General features: G+C 43.3%; 1 protein-coding gene across 1 annotated transcript in view; it reads right to left on the bottom strand.

The window, feature by feature from the left end:
- CLSTN2 (calsyntenin 2) overlaps positions 1-19,487 on the bottom strand; it is a 611,171-nt gene that overhangs the window by 179,473 nt on the left and 412,211 nt on the right. The window lies entirely within an intron of this gene.

The raw sequence follows: 19,487 nt of genomic DNA, 5'->3' as shown, positions 1-19,487 counted from the left end.
GGAATGTGGGCTGACCCAGGAAGTTCATACGAGATCTGGGAACTGCATAACTTTGCATGGTCTGCAGCCTGCAGTGTCATGAGCAGCCTCAATGTCCTGATCATGTATGTTGACAGTATGTTACTAGTTACTGGTGTGGAGGCCCCATTTGCACCAAAGACTAGTGAGGCCTAGGGAAACTAGCTTGTGTACAGAATGCCTGGCACGTGTCTGGTCCTTAGTCTACAACATCTCCTTGTCACCCACCCCCTAACTCCCTGTGTTTCAGCTGAGCACATTCTCCCCTTAATCCTCTGTAGATTTTCTTTTTTGGCAACCACCTTCCAGAGCTATGTCTTCCAGGCCCAGCCCACCCCTGATTTCAAAGATCAACCTACACGCTTCCTGTGGATGAAGCCCTCTGCTTCCAAAAGCCCTCTCAGATCCCTTCCTCCAGGGGTACCTGCCAGGACTCATAGAGGGCACGCTGTACCTGACCCCCTTTATCTTTTAGCAGCCTCGGCACCAGGGGAATTGCCAGGTGAAATATGTCACCTCTGAGAAGTGAGAAAATTCCGGCAGAAGGTGTTTGCCAGAAAGACAGCAAAAGGTGTTGTTTTCACTTAGCAGGTGTTTAAATTTTTATGAGACGCACAAACTTGTGGAAATCACAGACTTTCAGATGGGTGTTTGATATCGAGTCACCACGCTTTCCCAGCCAAGACGCTGGAGGTGGCGTGCTGTGTGTGTTTGGCTGGGTGGGGTGGCACTAGGGTTCTGATGGAAGGAATAGCGTGTGCTTACAGGTTAAGCATGGTCCCTGCTGGGAGCTAGGCCTCAGAAAAAGTCTTCAGCGCTCAGAAGTCAGTACATCTTTGAAATGTTGTATTTTTTTTTTCTGCAAGCTTGAAGGATTCTATTTTTTTTTTTTTTTTCACCTATGTGTCCTTTCCACGTAAGACTCCAGAATGCCCAGGGCGAGGGCATGCTGAGAAAATATGATTCTCTCAGGCCAGTAGAGTTATACTGAGGTCTCCTCCTTCCTCCTTCAAACCTGACACAACAACCATATTCTAGAACCACAAAATCAGGACCAAGCCGGGTCATAAGCGTTCTGTAGCAATTCCTTCTTTGCCTCCCTTCCTTCCACAAGTGTATACTGAGTATCTAACATATGCCAGGCACTGTGCTGGGGGAATACAAGGAAAGCACCAAGCTATCTTGGGTCTTTGGTCTGGTGGGGCAGGCAGAGCCCCCAAGCTTTCAACCCAAGACCGGACTTCAGTCCCATGATTATGGACCTTGAGAAGACAGACTTCCTTGGGACCAGTGATTCTCTACCTTGACGGCCCATGAAAATCACCAGGGGAGGTTTTAAATATGCTGGTTGCAGGCCTCCCCTGAGAGCAGCTGAATCAGACTGTGCATTCTAACGCACAGCCGGGGTTGGGAAGCTTGCCCTGGGCCACCCAAGGGTTCCTTTAGACAATCTGTACACACATCCTGTCCCCTATCACCCACCCTGGTTAGTTCCCATGACTGACAGGGGTGTTTCTGGACCAGACATGGAAATCAACCCTCCCTGGTATAGGGGACTCTCAGACTGAAGACGTGATCTCACAATCCTATGGCAGTAATCCTTATTCATTCCCAGAATAAATATGCAGTTTTACATTTTGACACACGATACACATTTGTAACAATAAATGACCCCCAGAAACAGCGGTTCCACTGGTTCTACCCATGGCGAGGCCTGTGTGTCCTTCTCCAGCCCTGATCCTCAAAAATCCACAATGGGGGATGTAGACTCCGGCAGAGAATACTAGGCTGGGTAACAGAAGTGAGTGAAGCAGGCTGAGTTAAGGGTGACAAGTGGTGGTGGGCGCTTGGCCATCGGAGTGCTGATGCCAGGTCCAGAGTGGGTGGGCTCTCATTTACTCTCACTGCTTGTGGTCAAGCAGAAATTGAGGACCCATGCTGGCATTTTTCGATGCTTTTGCAGATTTTTATGCGAAATCTCCCTATTTTTAAATACTAAAAGTCAATCATTTAAACAATATTAAAAACAAACAAGCAAAAAACATATTGGGCATTGCAAGTCAGATATGCCAACTGATCAGATTCGATTTCCAGACCAAAGAGACGTCAAGTGTATTGGCCAAGCAGGGCCCTATCCCCGTACAGACTTGCTGTGAGGGATCATCACAGGGATGATGGATGACGTTAGTGGCTCTAGAGGCAGGAAAGCCCCACAGGTGGCGTCCCTCTGCTCCTCTCCATGAAATGCAAGTATGAAGTTCATAAAGCTCCATGACACGAAAATCTCTCTCACTGACTCAGTATTGACTTACAATGACTGCTGAGGGATTTTACACAAGACAATTAAACAGGAAGCTGCAACAACTGAAGTGCCTAGCATCCAACTGATGCATTTGCTAATTACTCTTCCTCATCTCAACTACTGGTCTTAAGTGTTGCCGGGTAACAGTGCAGCCACAATCTAGCCAGAAATGTATTTGTTTACTTAAAAACTGCTACTGAACCTCTACTTAAGGTGGGTACTGTGACCCAGATGGCAAGTCCTTGCCCTCGGGGTCCACACTCTCCTAGAGCAGAAGAGTCAACCGTCAGTCAAACTGTCTCAGTGGCTGTGAGGGAGGCAAGCCAACCCTGGAAATCTGTACGGTAAACTGCACTCTTTTGTGGGTGAAGTGGTCCAGTATGTGGCTTACGTTTCATTAGAAGTCAATTATGGGCTCTCTGGATTCATCCTCCATGCCCTAGAGATTTAATGGACAAAACTCGATCTAGTGGGAGAAATTTGCAACATCTTTGTTCTAAAGAAATATTGAATCTTAGTTAATTTGTTTTCTAGGAACTCTAATAAGCACGGCAAATTTAATATTTTAAATGTCTTGAATGTATTTAAGAATGTCCAAGTGTTTAATAAAGGTCACATTGTATTTCATAAAAAAGGGAGTCATCCAACTTTCTCTCTAACTGCTTTCCAGATTGTTCTTTTCATTTAAAGCCCACACAGGAACACTGTAAGATAATCAATGAATGCTGAAGCTATAAAATAGAATTCTTGGGACTTCCCTGGTGGTCCAGCGGTAAAGAATCTGTCCTGCAATGCAGGGGACGCTGGCTCTATCCCTGGTCGGGGAGCTAAGATCCCACGTGCTGTGGGGCAACTAAGCCCACACGCCACATTACTGAGCCCGTGCGCCTCAACTAGAGAAGAGAAAACCCACAGGCCACAACTAGAGAGAAGCCCGTGTGCCACAATGAAAGATCTCGCGTGCTGCAACGAAGCCCCAACGCAGCCAAAAATAATAATAATTCTTAAATTTCCATAGTGAATGAACAGCTGGTGGCAGGCACTCTGGAGAGAGAGGGCAACTTCTCTGCTCTCTGACTACAGGCAAGACAGAGGCGGAGGGAGGCTGGAGGCGCAACGTAGAGACCTGGGTCTGCCTGGGCACCAGCACTGCTTTTTGACACCTCCCATGGACCATCTTGGGGGCCTTCAAGCCTAGGTAGAGACAAGGACTGGTTAAGAATGAATGGCAACTTGGAACCAGCAGGAGAGATGAGACTGTGGCCCTGACCCATTGAGGAATGGGGCCCCATTCAGGTCAAAGACTGTGTCCTCCCACAGGGTCTGGATGGCTCTGGGTCCCATCTGCCCTTCCCCCAACGCTGTCTCCTCCAGCCTGGATGGCCTCTGTCCTTCTGTTGGGTTTTTCCCACATTTTAGCCTCTCCTTATGGAATCACAGAGGATTCCACATCCTCCTCTGCATATCCCCCAAAGCCACCTACCTCTGAGGCCAGCTTCCATCCCATGGAGCCTTCTCCTCCAGGAAGTCCTCCCTGTCTACTTCAGCTCCCTTCTGGAAGCTCCTGCCCACAAGCATTTACTGACTGCCTACCACACACCACGGGCTTTATCTATAAATTAACCTCTTTCATTCTCACCGCAACCCAGCACAGAAGGTCTCCTTCACAGATGAGAACACAGAAGGTCAGAGACGTTCACCATGATATGTGGGGCCACCCAGCTACTAAGTGGTGGATGTGGGCTCTGACCTGGTAAGTGGACCTGGTAAGTGTCTTTCCCTTTCAGGAGAGGAGTCACTTGTTTTCTTTATGGTGCTTCCTTCAGTCTTTCCTTCAGGGACAGCTACACCATGTACAGAAAAAAATCTAAATTCTTTTTTAAAGCATTTTAAAAAATTTTGAGGGCATTTTAGAAGGATTTTTAAGGATTTTAAAGATCTTTAAGGATTCATTTTTAAGGATTCATTCTCTTTTAAAACTTCTTTTTTTTTTTTAATATCTTGATAAATGGAATTACCATCTACCAAGGGTTTTGATCCCGTATTTGAACCCGTGACAGGTTTAGTTTGGGGGCTCAGAGAACGTGCATTGAGAACGTGTATGAATGTATCTTTTTACATTTCACTAGTGGCCCATCTCCTCTCCATCTTGGGGAATGAGTTTCACATATTTACATTTTTCTACCTCAAATAGGCTTTCTCTGATTTGTTTTGCCAAAAATAATTACCTGGAAGGATCCAAAGCCCTCCATGGTTTAGATTTCAGAGTTGGGAAATTCTTAGATTCAGGATTCAGGAGGGTCTTAATTTCATTGTGATTCCCTCTTCACCCCAGTGATGCCACATGTAACCATGGCAACCTCCTCCTGTGCCCAGACAGGAGTAATGACAGCCCTGAGCACTCGCTACATCCAGGCCCTGCGCTCACAACTTACAGGCTTACCTAATTCATCAAACATCCTAGGGATAGTCACACCATTCCAGTCTGACAAATGAGGTTCCCAGCCATAACCAGTGCCACCCATTTACTAAGTGGAAGAGCCAGAAATGGGGTGAGAACGTCAGGAGCTTCACGTATTAAAAATTCTCTGCAGCCACAAACTTCCCAATTCAAAATATAAATAACACAAAACATTGACACAAAACCAATGCGGGTGGAGCTGGACTTGTCTCCCTTTTGTGTGTCCCCCTCCTTTGCTGATGCCCGAAGCACCGCTTAGTGTCCCAACTGGGTCACCCAGCGCTGGGTGAGAGGGCTGGAATCTGGGTGGTGGGCTCAGCATCCGTGTTCTTAACCACCAGGCCCACTGCCAGGCAGCCATGGTAAGCACTCCTTTGAGGGCAGATTGGCCTCGAGTATTTCTTCCTGGCTGCAGGTAGCTGTGCCAGTCATGTGAATTTGGCTTTGCCTTCCCTCCTACACACGCTGCCCAGGCCCCACCTGGTGCCGCTTCTGCTCTGGGTTGCTCATTGAGAGCACCCGGGTCAAACCCAGCTCTTAGATCATGGCATCTTCCACCTTTCCCAGGCGCCAGCTGGTCCCAGAGGACAGAAGGGAAAAAGCCAAATACAGTAGTTCCCACTTATCCGCAGTTTTAGTTACTTGTGGTCAACCATGATCTGAAAATGTTAAATGGAAAAATTCCAGAAATAAATAATTCAGATGTTTTAATTGTGCATGATGAAATCTCATGCTGTCCCACTCTGTCCGAGGTCTCCAACCACCAGCATTGTCTGCTCCAGACACCCAACCTTTGACACCATTGTGGCTCAGTGATTCAGGATCACCCAAAGCAGATGATCCTCTTTCTGACGCATCATCAGAGGGTCAGTAGTAGCCAAACGCTACATCACAGTGCCTACATCATTCACCTTACTTTATCTCATCATATAGGCATTTTATCATGTCACATCATCACAAGAAGAAGGGTGAGTACCGTATAGTAAGATATTTTGAGAGAGAGAGAGAGAGAGAGCACATTCATATAACTTTGATGACAGTATATCGTTAAAACTTTTCTATTTTATTGTTATTGTTATTAATCTCTTACTATACCTAATTTATAAATCAAACCTTACATATATTCTGTATTCAAGTCCTTTATCAAACGTGTGATTTGCAAGTATTTTCTCCAAGTCTGTGGCTTGTCTTTTCATATTTTCAATGGTGTCTTTTGAAGCACAAAGCTTTGTTAATTTTGATGAAGTCCAATTTATCTATTTTTTTTTTTATGGGTCATGCCTTTCATGTCATATCTAAGAATTCCTTGCCTTGTTTAAGTTCATGAAGATTTTCTCTTGTATTAGTCTAAAGGGTTATAGTTTTCTCTCTTACATTTAAGTTAATTAATGACTATTTTGAGCTAGTTTCAGTGTATGCTGTGAAGTGAGTGGCTACCCTCATCATTTTCCATGAGAATAGCCACCGATCCCAGCACCATTTGTTGAAAAGACTATCCCCTTTCGCACGGAATTACCATGGCATCTGTGTTGAAAAGTCACTTGATCGCAAGTGTAAGGGCTTATCTCTACACACTTATTCCTGTTCCATTGACCTATATTCCTACCCTCCCAGCCCAGTATTTTGATTACTGTAGATTTATAGTAAGTTTTGAAATCACAAAGTCTAAGTCTTCCAATTTTGTTTTTCCTTTTCAAATTGTTTTGGCTATTCTGGGTCCTTTGATCAGCTTGTCAATTTCTGCAAAAAAAAAAAGAAAAGCCTGCTAAGATTTTTATAGGGATTGCATTGAATATATAGATTCATTTGTGGAGAATTGTCACTGTAATAACAGTGAATCTCACAATCCATGAACTTGGATTTATTTAGCTATTTATTTAGTTATTTATTTAGCGATTTCTCAGTTTTTTCTCATCAATTTTTTAGATAATTTTCAGTGAACAAGTCTTGTACGTCTTTTGTTAAATTTGTTCCTGGATGTTTTATTATTTTTGATGCTATTTTGAATGGAATCATTTTCTTTATTTTTGTATTGTTCATTGCTAGTATATAAAATACAATTTTTTTTAATATTGATCTTGTATCTGTGACTTGCCAAACTCATTCATTAGTTCTAGCAGAATTTTATTGATTCTGTAGGATTTTCTACATCCAGTTTCATGTTGTCTGTGAATAAGGATGATTTTTACTTCTTCCTTTCCAATCTGAATGTCTTTAATATCTTTTTTTGTTGTTGTCTTATTTCACTGACTTAGAAACATCAATTCAATGTTGAATAGAGGTGTTGAGCGTGGACATTCTTACCTTGTTCCCAGTTTGTGGGGAAAGTGTTCAGTCTTTCACCACAAATATACATATCATTAAATATAATATTAGCTGTAGGTTTTTTTTTTTTTTTTTGTAAATTCTCTTTATTAGGTTGAAGAAGTTTCCCTATTTTTAGTTTGAGTGGACATTGAGTTTTTTCACATGCTTTTTCTGCATCTATTGAGATAACCATGTGGCTTTTGTTCTTGCCAATTTTTCCCATTCTAATAAGATGGTGTAGTATATTAATTGGTTTTTGGATGTTAATCCAGCCTTTGATTCCTGGGATAAATTCCACTTAGTCATGATGTATAATCTTTTTTATGTGTTGCTGGATTTGATTTGTCATATTATGAGAATTTTTGCATCTGTGTTCACGAGAGGAATTGGTCTGTAGTTTTCTTATGATGTCTTTGTCTAACTTTGGTATAATACTGGTATAACATAATAACATGAGGTGAGAAATGCTTCCTCCTTCTTTAGTTCCTGAAGAGTTTGTGAAGGACTGGTGTTATCTTCTTTAAATATGTGATTGGATTCACTAGTGAAAATCACTGGGCCTGGGTTTTCTTTGTGGGAAGATTTTAAATGACTAACATTATGTTTGTTTGCTAGGAGTCAATTCAGATCTTACATTTCTTTCTGAGTCAGTTTTAATTATTCATGTCTTTTTAGAGATTTTCTCCATCATTGAAGCTGTCTAATTTATTGACACAAACTTGTTCATAATATTCCCCCCATTTTTTGTTTGCCTTTGGTCAATTTCCAGAGACCAGAAATGGTTGTTATTTATAATATTTTTTTAGTTTTATTGTCCTTTAAATTTTAAAAATTATCATTTTTATTTTTTTATATATTTTTTAATTTTATTTATTTATTTATTATTTTTTGCAGGGTACACTAAGTTCAATCATCTGTTTTTATACATATATCCCCATATTCCCTCCCTCCCTCAACTCCCCCCCACCCTCCCCGCCCCAGTCCTCTAAGGCATCATCCATCCTCGAGTTGAACTCCCTTTGTTATACAGCAGCTTCCCACTGGCTATCTATTTTACAGTTGGTAGTATATATATGTCTGTGCTACTCTCTTGCTTCGTCTCAGCTTCCCCTTCACCCCCCGCCCCCCTAAACCTCGAGTTCTCCAGTCCATTCTCTGTATCTGCGTTCTTGTTCTTGTCTTGTCACTGAGTACATCAGTACCATTTCTAGATTCCATATATGTGAGTTAGCATACAATATTTGTCTTTCTCTTTCTGACTTACTTCACTCTGTGTGACAGACTCTAGGTCTATCCACCTCACTACATATAGCTCCATCTCATCCCTTTTTACAGCTGAGTAATATTCCATTGTGTATATATGCCACATCTTCTTTATCCATTCATTTGTTGATGGGCATTTAGGTTGCTTCCATGTCCTGGCTATTGGAAATAGTGCTGCAATGAACATTATGGTACAAGTTTCTTTTCGGATTATAGTTTTCTTTGGGTATATGCCCAGGAGTGGGATTACTGGATCATATGGAAGTTCTATTTGTAGTTTTTTAAGGAACCTCCAAATTGTTTTCCATAGTGGCTGTACCAACTTACAGTCCCACCAACAGTGCAGGAGAGTTCCCTTTTCTCCACACCCTCTCCAACATTTGTTGTTTCCAGATTTTGTGATGATGGCCATTCTGATTGGTGTGAGGTGATACCTCATTGTGGCTTTGACTTGCATTTCTCTGATGATTAGTGATGTTGAGCATCCTTTCATGTATTTGTTGGCCATCTGTATGTCTTCTTTGGAGAAATGTCTATTTAGGTCTTCTGCCCATTTGTGGATTGGGTTATTTGCTTTTTTGGTATGAAGCTTCATGAGCTGCTTGTATATTTTGGAGGTTAATCCTTTGTCCGTTGTTTCACAGGCAATTATTTTTTCCCATTCTGAGGGTTGCCTTTTAGTCTTGTTTATGGTTTCTTTCACTGTGCAAAAGCTTTTAAGTTTCAAGAGGTCCCATTTGTTTATTCTTGATTTTATTTCCATGATTCTAGGAAGTGGGTCCAAAAGGATCTTGCTTTGATGGATGTCATAGAGTGTTCTGCCTATGTTTTCCTCTAGGAGTTTGATAGTGTCTGGCCTTCCATGTAGGTCTTTAATCCATTTGGAGTTTATTTTTGTGTATGGTGTTAGGAAGTGTTCTAATTTCATTCTTTTACATGTAGCTCTCCAATTTACCCAGCACCACTTATTGAAGAGGCTGTCTTTTTTCCATTGTATATTTGTGCCTCCTTTGTCAAAGATAAGGTGCCCATATGTGTTTGGGCTTACTTCTGAGTTCTCTATTCTGTTCCATTGATCTTCCTTTCTATTTTTGTGCCAGTACCATACTGTCTTGATCACTATGGCCTTGTAGTATAGTTTGAAGTCAGGAAGCCTGATTCCACCAACTCCATTTTTCCTTCTCAAGATTGCTTTGGCTATTCGGGGTCTTTTGCGTTTCCATACAAATCGTAAGATTTCTTGCTCTAGTTCTGTGAAAAATGCCATTGGTAATTTGATCGGGATTGCATTGAATCTGTAAATTGCTTTGGGTAGGATAGTCATTTTCACGATGTTGATTCTTCCAATCCAGGAACATGATATGTCCCTCCATCTGTTTGTGTCGTCTTTGATTTCTTTCATCAGTGTCTTAAAGTTTTCTGCATACAGGTCTTTTGCCTCCTTAGGCAGATTTATTCCTAGGTATTTTATCCTTTTGGTTGCAATGGTGAATGGGAGAGTTTCCTTAATTTCTCTTTCTGCTCTTCCGTTGTTAGTGTATAGGAATGCAAGAGATTTCTGTGCATTAATTTTGTATCCTGCTACTTTACTAAACTCATCAATTAGTGCTAGCAGTTTTCTGGTAGAGTCTTTAGGGTTTTCTATATATAATATCATGTCATCTGCAAAGAGTGACAATTTTACTTCTTCTTTTCCAATTTGGATTCCTTTGATTTCTTTTTCTTCTCTGATTGCTGTGGCTAAAACTTCCAAAACTATGTTGAATAATAATGGTGAGAGTGGACACCCTTGTCTTGTTCCTGTTCTTAGAGGGAATTCTTCCAGTTTTTCCCCATTGAGAACAATGTTGGCTTCTGGTTTTTCATATATGGCTTTTATTATGTTGAGGTAATTTCTTTCTATGCCCATTTTCTGGAGAGTTTTATCATAAATGGATTTTGACCTTTGTCAAAAGCTTTTTCTGCATCTATTGAGATTATCATATGGTTTTTACCCTTCAATTTGTTGATATGATGTATCACATTGATTGATTTGCATATATTGAAGAATCCTTGCATTCCCAGGGATAAATCCCACTTCATCATGGTGTATGATTTTTTTAATGTGCTGTTGGATTCTGTTAGCTAGTATTTTGTTGAGGATTTTTGCATCTATATTCATCAGTGATATTGGTCTGAAATTTTCTTTTTTTGTGACATCTTTGCCTGGTTTTGTATTATTATTTATTTGTTTGTTTGTTTTGTTTATTATTGTCCTTTTTCAGGAGAGTATTTGCCAAGCTTCTCATTCCACTCTTCTCTTCTGGCTCTGATACTATATCCTTGTTTCTCAGCAAAAGACTTATTGTGGATGACTCGGTCAGACAGTTGGGTTTCTATTCAAATGACAACTCCTCTGAGAGGCTTTTCTTGGTCATTCTCCTCTCAAAAGCCTCTTCACCTTCCCCTTCCCCCGGGTACTTATGATCACATCAGTCAGCTTTAATGTATCATAGCGCTCATCACTATCTGAATTTATTCTACTTATTTGGTCAGTTTTCATTTATTTATTGTCTGTTTCCTGCCCTATGCTTCCCTCAAGCCTCTCTGCCAGAATATTAGTGCTGTGAAGGCAGAGGCTGCCCTCAATTCTATCAACAGCATCTCGGCACCTCGAGGGGCCTGATAACCATCTGGTGATGAATGAGGGAATGAAGACGGAAGAAAGGAAGGATTACAGGAGGAATAAGGCCTTGCTTTCCAGACCAGTGGTTTCCTCATCCTCTGCTCTTCCTTCCTAAATTTTACATGTGTTGAGGCCAACTTTCTGCCCAAGAGAGGAAGCAGACATTTATAAGACTCCTCTTTCAGTTACATTGAGGCCAACTTTCTGCCCAAGAGAGGAGGCAGACATTTATAAGACTCCTCTTTCAGTTACGTTGAGGCCAAGTGACTAGCTCTGGCCAGTAGAATGTAACTGCAAGTGAGCATATTACATCTTGACTGTCCTAACTCAGCAAGATAGATATTTAAAGATGAGGCTGCTGAGGGTCAGAGGTTAAGCAAGATGACCAGCCTCACTCAACTGATAAAAGGTGAAGCCAGCCTTCTTTTTAAACCTAGTTTAAAAGATTTGTCGTCTTTCTGTGTTTTCATTATTCCAGGCAACCTACGTGGGAGTAATTATGTCATTAAGTTATTATAAACAATTAACACCATAAATGGTTTATTGTGAGTTAGGCAGAGAATCAAAAGCCCCATTTCGTTTTCCTTTTACTTCCTTAATGTGAGTACACATAATGTTTAGCATCAGTGCAGCCCTGGCTAACTATCAAAATGATTTTTATGCTGACTTAATTAAAATTTAGGACAGAAGAGCTAGTTGAGTGTGGAAATGGTTTCATTATATGATGTTCAAGGTTTAAATTTAAGCCTTGTGTTTGAGCACTTCATGCTTTTGTTTGTTCACTAAATCACTCTCTCACCCACCAAACATTTTTTTTCTGGTTTGATTTCCTCTAACCTGCCTCTAGGAGATGAGGACACTTGGCCCCTGCCCTGAACGAGCTGAGTCCAGAGGCAGACAGGACAACAGGCTGCTTCACTTCATAGATACCAGCAAATGTCTCCTGCCTCTGCACTAATTCCCATGGCAGTGTTCGTGGCAGATGTGGTTGGGGGGCAGGGGTGGAGGTGGTGACTGCAGACTTGGAGATGACATCTTTGATTGACAGGATCTTTGCTCTTGGCATAGATGCCTGGATGTCAGAAGGTTTGGTTGCTGGCCTGCCTCGGAGGGCCATTTGGCTATGGCCTCCATGCTTCATTTTTTCTTGCCTCCTGGCTACTGCCTTGGTGTGTACCTGTGCGAGGAGCCCACCACTCCTGACCTCACTGCATCAATACCTACAAAACCAGGGGCTGGACTGAACCAGCCTTTCCCTCGCCAAGTGCACATCATCTGTGGCATTTAAAAACCACCCATGCTGTTATCTCACCCCCAGACTAACAAGATCAAACTACAGGAATTGGGGGATTGGAGTGATGGGGTAGGAGATGGTGGTATAGGATTGATACTTCTGAAAAAGCTCCCAGAGAGGACGGTCATGAACTGCCAGGATTGGAAACTAGAATAATATTAATCTAGAATAATCTCTAGGGTCCCTGACAGCTCTGTGCAGAGGTTCAAATATGCAAGACATGTTCCAAGAAAGGGTCACAGTCTCGAATCATTTCCATGGCCAAAAGGCATTCTTAATGCCTTGCCTTTCATATCACCTTGTGTTTTTCCAAGTGCTTTCATGTTCATTAAGGGAATGATCTTTAAATACTAATACTACAGCAAGATGGGTTATTTTAGGCATTTTTATAGGTGAAAAATTTTGTAGATGAAAATATCCCCCTCAGAAGGACACTTCCAAGTCTCTCCCAAGGTCACCAGTGATTGATATTTAGCCACATAGTAGGACCAGAATCCAGCCAGGCTTTGGACCCTCAGCCCAGAACCCCCTCCAGGAGCTCTCACTGTTCCTTAAGCCAGGAAGCTTCTGGAAAGTTTTTCCAAGGGGAGGTGGAAGGGGGTTTGCCAGGCTTCCCAGACTTCCCAGTGGAGGAGACCCCTTGATGGCCCACCTCCTGACACACAGCGTGGGGAGCCCCAGCCTGCCCAGCGGGCACTCCGCCAGCCCTCGGTCTGATGGAGGAGCAAAGACATCTTAAACCCGATGTGGATGTGGCGAGAGCAGTCTCCCTCGGTGTCAGCCTGGCTCATGCTGTAACAGGAAGAGACATTCTCTCTAGGGCACTTCATACTTAACCCCTTGCTATTGGCTAATGGGCTGTCAGAATCTATAAAAAAGCCTGCATTTCTGCCATGCAATCCAGAAATGCATCATACTTTCTTCACTATTAAGCAGCCGAGGCTGGTCAGCTCAGCACTGGATTTAATGGTTCAGACAAAGTCTGAGCCCCTGGAGCACCCTGGTGACCCTCGGCCGGGCTGGAAATGATGGCACCCAGATGCCCCCAAACCACAGTCCTCTGTGCTCTGTGTGAGACAGTCTGGGTCCCAAATATCCCTTTTCCTGAATCTCATCCTTAAAGCACATGGAGAAAATACAAAATGAGGTGGGTCACAGAGTCTCTGACCCCTGCAAGCAGCATCTCCTGCTGCCTCGTCTCTGCCTGGGCTCCGAGTCCCTGTCCGTGCTTGCCTCCCTCACGTAAATGGACCATCTTGGGTCAACAAGGCAAGTGCCAAGTGACAACAATAGTAAAAATCTCTATGCCACAGGGGCACATACCCAAGGCACTCAGCCCAGAGTGAGACCTGGAAAGCTTCCTGGAGGAGGTGTCCAAGCAGCAGGAGGAGCACATGGTGCTCCGTGATCTTTGGCGGGGATGGAACCATTAGCAGCTGTACGGTACCCTCCTGAATGGTACCCAGCTGTATGGCACCCTCCTAGCAAAGGCTTGCCCTGCTCCATGAGGTGCCCATGAACTTTCCTTCCATCTTTAGGAACTGCAGGTAAGTCATCTCATCTCATATCACAGCTGGCATCTGGGGATGGTGCCACAGGTCAGGCCTGAATAGGACCTGTAATTCTTATACTTGAGGGAGGTAGGGTGATTTTGTGCTTGGAGTCTTCTGGGCCACCCCCAGAACTGGGCTTCAGGAGTCTCTGGAGCTCTGTGCTCAGACCAGATCTGCTCTCTTTTAGGCCCTTCGGGGTTTTTGCCGGAAACTGCTGAGCCCTGAGAACATCTGGCTAAGTGTGTAGGAGGGCTGGCAAGGCCCTTTCTGGCTGCATTCACCTTCAGTCAAGGGCTGTCCTGATTGCAAGCAGCAGGCTTCCCGGGAGGCTGCAGCCATGGTCATTGAGATGCTGGTCCTTCACGCTCCAAAGAGGGGTGCCTGGCTTTCTGTCTACCGCTGGACTCCTGGAAAGCTTCTCTGCTGGGGTGGGAGGAGAGAGGAACACTCCAGATTGTGGTAGCCTCTCCCAGCAGAACTCCGTGGGTCTGTCCTCACATCTGTGTGTCTGGATGTGAGAGTAACTATGTCCGTGAGAAAAGGTGTCTGGAGTACGAGCTCATGGAGGTGGCTCTGATGTTGCTGGTCCAGGGACAGTGTTCAGACATGTGGGCTCAGTTCATCTTTCTGGCCCTTTCTGGCTGGGCAGTCTTCAACCGTCTGATGTTAATATCCCTTCGAGGGTAACCACTGCTGCCACTTTAGAAGATTCATGCCACCAAGTAAATTTAATTGGTAACATTTCAAGCAATTTAACAAAAACTAAGATCTGTTAGACACCCACTATATTCCTGCCTCTCTGCTAGGAACTTTAAAATAAAATATCTCATTTCATCTCTATTTTCCAGATTGATATGTAGGGAATGACTTGAGCAAGACCTCAGAGAAATGAATTTTATTAAGTGGTTGATCGGAGCTCCAAGCCTGGATCTGCTTTGCTTCATACTGATCGTGTGTCCTGGGACCATGTTCCTCTGTAAGCCTGTTTCCTTGTGGACTGAGACACCACATGTAACGTGGCTTACAGAGTAACTGGCACTCAGTTCCTAATCATTCTCAGTTTCCTTTCCCCTTTTCATTGTGTGAAATGATAACGTAAACAGTACAAAGTGTTTTCAAGTTTTCTTTGTAACGAAGAACAATTGCTTTCCTAGGTATTACTCAGGTCCATAGGGAAAAGCCCTCACTCTGGCTCGTAGGGAGTTCTGTCAGTTGCAGGAGCTTTGGGTCCAGGATATCTTCAGGGACCTGCATTGTGGGTCCACTCCCAAACTGTCTATTGGGGGTGATCTCTCGCTGAGCCAACTCCCAGCTCACTTTCTGTTTTCTGCTCCCTCTGATGAGGGTCTATGTCAATATTTGTCTTCCCTTTAAATTCCCATGCTTATTGATCTGTGGGTCCAAGGCTCTTTGGGCTGTGGGCCATAATCTCTTCTCTGGAGGAGCTCACGGTCAGTGGGAGAAACAGATGATCAGAATTCTGTGTGGCAAGTGCGGGAGGCCCAGGGACTGATGAGGGTGGGAGGGGCCCTATCATAGCCTGCAGGACCCAGGAAGACTTCTGGAAGGACATAATGATGTCTGAGCTGTGTCTTCACTAACATGTGTTTTATTAGATGCTCAAAAAATACTGATGGTCACCTTTTCATTCATTCTTATTCAAAGACAAAAGCTTACATTAATTTACAATTTTAGAAGGCGACAAACAGATGTTCACCTACCAGGAAAGAAGTGCAGCCTTGAGTGAAATAAACCTCTTCTTGTCCTGGACCCTCCATCTCCACTCCTCCTGGGAGTAGGAGGTGCTGCGAGTGGGAGACAGGAAGCAAGGCCCCTGCAGCCTGCCTTCTGTCACCTGCACCATACTCAGGGCTGGCCAGGCTACCTATCATGCCCCCAACCCACAGGGTACAGACAACACCCTCCTTATCCAGGACACTTTCTGGGCTGTGCCAACCCGCACTAAACGCTAAGGGTATTTTCTCATTTTAGCCTCACAACAGTCCTCTGTGGTTGATATTAATATTCCCATTTTACAGATCAAGAAAGAGAGGCCCAAAGACTCAAAACAAGCATGTGAAATAGCAGACAAATCCCCTGAGCCAAACTATTTATTCAGGAGAGTGAAAGCTCATATTTAAGTTTAAAGAAAAAAATAAGAAGTGCCAGTTTAAAATAAAAAAATGCCATTCTAAGACAGCAATTCCTATATCCACGCACAATTTAGTAGCAAAGCCCCTTCTTTCGGTAAAACACCTCAGACACACATTAGCTTATCTGCTCTTCTGATAACGTAATGGAGTTGGGTGTGCAGCCTCTCCTTACTAATTAACTCTGAATCTCGCAGGGATGGGCTGGGACCAGGCCTGTGTGTCCTCAGACACCTCTTAGAGGGCTAGAGCACATGATGGGGTCTGAAGAGATGCCCACCCCGAAGAGCATCTGCCAGTGAGCAGTACACCTGTGCAGTGGGCAGGCCTCCCCCTCCAGAAGTGCATCCTAGAAAAGCTAAGTATGAAGATGGAAAGGAAGATGTGCCAGAGGAACTGGTGAGAAAGCAAAGTCTCTCTTTGAGCCTCTCTTGCAGAAGAAAGTTAAAAGGGGTCACTTTATGTGCTTGATTCCCACCAACCACAGGCCACTCCAGATTCACCCCTCCCACATTAAAACACAACACACCTGTAGCCACAGGCTGGGGCTGCATGGCTTGGAAGTGGACCCTCACAGTGTCTCTGGAGATGCCCCAGGGGCCGGGGTGGGGTGGGGGACTCAAGGAGGATGCAGAATAGGCAGAAATCCTCTTCCCTTGACAGTGCCACCCAAAGTGCTAGGACACTGGCCTCTGTGGTCTGATTTGGGGGCAATCTCACATGGAATAACACGGAAATGAAGTTTATGTGTCACAAGTGTGGCAATGTGGTGGATACCATCGACTGACAAAGGCTGTAAAGTTTCTTTACAAAGTGCACATTTAACCACACAAAGTATGTAATCTTACAAAGCTAGGTACCCGAACACTCCGGGATGGAGGTCCAGCGTCCTCCTGTGGCCTAAAGCTCTGCCCTGATCTGTGCAACTAAGGGGGCGCCATCTTGTGGAGGCTGGACGGTGTCAAGCGTGAGACGCTCCATTGCCATCTTCAGGAGGTCTTTCCTGTTTCCAGTCTCACCTCCTCCACCTCTCCTCTCTCCTAGATATCAAGGCTATGTGCCCAGCTACTCTCCATATACAAGGAGCCATTGCAGAAGAAGCCAGCACGTTCCTGAGTGGCTGTGCGTGATGAATGAACGGGAGGCTGGTTGCCCAGGCTGACCGTTTTCCAATGGGCTCAGCCTTCAGACCTGCCTGAGATCCTCTCCTGTAGTTCAGAGTCTGCAGTGTGATGCGGACTCAGCACTTGGGGCTCTTCCTCTGCCTGGGATCACCAGGTAGCCTGCTAGTTTGAACCCAGGCAAAGATGGACAGCACTGTGTGGCATTTGTATCATTACTCTGACAGTATTACTATTTAGAAATGAAGAAAACATAAATGACCCTGAGTAAATCCTTTATCACTATTATTTATTATTATTTCATTGTGGCCATCTGAGTAAGCTTTAGAGCTGCTAACAGAGAGCAGATATTGCTAGCAGCCTGAGCCAGAGGAGGCTCCCAGAAAAGATGGACGTGGCTGAGGATGCCAGAAGGTTGGTGGGAGACATGAATTCCTCTGCTCTGAAGGAGATAACTGGGGCCAAATAGGAAAAAAAAAATCTAATAATAGGTACAATTTTAAAGAATGGCTTTGAGTAAGTGCGGGACATTGCTGACAGCGCCATAAGTGAGAGGGGCTGCTATATTTCTTAGAGAATCTCTTACGGCTTTAACGAATGGGTAGGAAACATTCTTAATTAGCACATGCGTTGTGGGAATGCAAATGCAGCTGCCAGGCCAGCAGCTTTGCTCAACGTACACTAACTGTATCCTTGTTTACAAGGTAATTGTCCCCAGAGCCCTGTCGTTTATGAATTGCTACAAGGGGTGGGGGGTAAGGAGATTCTTAATAGGAATTCCAGGAAAGCCTGTGGTTCTAAGCCCAGCTGGGTATTGAAGGGAGGGTTTGAGTTGGTCTTAGGACGAAGCCTCAAACACCAAAGACCTTAAATGGCAAGGAAGTACGCAATAGGACTTTCCATTATGTCTTCACAACAAAAGATTGTGGATTCAACTGTAGCCCTAGGACCTCCCTTTGGCTTTGATTAATAAAGAATATTAACGATGATTTTATAAAATTAAAACCTATCATTTGTTGAGTAATGGGACATGCATCATCTCTTTTAACTGTCACGGCAACCCTCTGGTCCAATAGTATCCTTATTTTTTTTTTTTTTTTTTTTTTCTTTTTTTATTTTGGTAGTATCCTTATTTATTTATTTATTTTTTAGAACTTTTATTGAGATATAATTGACATACAATAAGCTGCATATATTTAAAGCCCTTATTTTCTTTTAAGATTTTTTTGGATGCATTTTTGAGCATTTTTAAAGTCTTTATTGGATTTGTTACAATATTGCTTCTGTTTTATGTTCTGGTGTTTGGCTGCGAGTCATGTGGGATGTGAGCTCCCCAACCAGGGATCGAACCCGCATCCCCTGCATTAGAAGGCGAAGTCTTAACCACTGGACCGTGAGGGAAGTCCCTATCCTTATTTTTGAGGCAGGAAAACTGAGGTTTAGTATGATTCACTCAACCCTCGCAGGTCACTCTTTGGGATTAGAACCAGGTCTGGCTCACTTTCTTGTCCAGGTGTATTACTCAGGTACACTTGTTGCTACAGGTAAAACGATGACTGATTTCCTCCCTAAATTACCCAGCTTTATTGTTCTTCATGTAGCTGATACACCTATATCAGTGCTCCAGGAATTTTAACTTGTTTATAGTCCCCAAATACAATTTGTGAGCTCATGACCTATGCCTTTGTACTTACTGTTTCCTATACTTTAAACACATTAAGGAAAAAATACCAAAACTTGGAAATAAGTTATTAATGGTCATGTGATCCTTTAAGATCATGATGGAGCAGATTCTACAGCTTGTGGGCCAGCTAGCTAACCACTTGTCTTTATACATAAAGTTTTATTGAAACACAGCCACACCCATTTATTTAACTATTGTCTAGGGCAGTTTTTGTGCTGTGACAGCAGAACTGAGTAGTTACAATAGTTACAAAGTCTAAAATATTTACTCTCTGGGCCTTTATAAGTATAGTTTGCTGACCCCTACCCTAGGGGACTTGGCTGTGCTTTTCTTACTGCTTACTATTGATTAGGACCCAGATATTTTGTATTCTGTAAAGGTTGGAGGTTAACATACAGAACACATTAGTTTTCTGATGAGGAAGAGATGCTGGTAGAAAAGAATCTCTAAAGTTTTAAATTATAGTTTCATTGCCCTGCAGGAATTACCCAGCTTTGCATCTAATTTATCAATCTCTTCTCAGCATTCCTTTTTATTTCGTAGACTGTATAAAACCCCAGTTCTCATATTCTCTTTTATACTGATTTTGTCATCTTGCTGGTTCACTCATTGAAAAGTTAAATGAAACTCTGATACATCCTCTCTTCCACAACATCTCCTACCTTCCCC

This window comes from Hippopotamus amphibius, chromosome 6 (genome assembly GCF_030028045.1).
Source record: "Hippopotamus amphibius kiboko isolate mHipAmp2 chromosome 6, mHipAmp2.hap2, whole genome shotgun sequence".
In the NCBI taxonomy this organism is placed as follows: domain Eukaryota; kingdom Metazoa; phylum Chordata; class Mammalia; order Artiodactyla; family Hippopotamidae; genus Hippopotamus; species Hippopotamus amphibius.
This window is presented reverse-complemented; position numbering and strand designations above follow the sequence as displayed.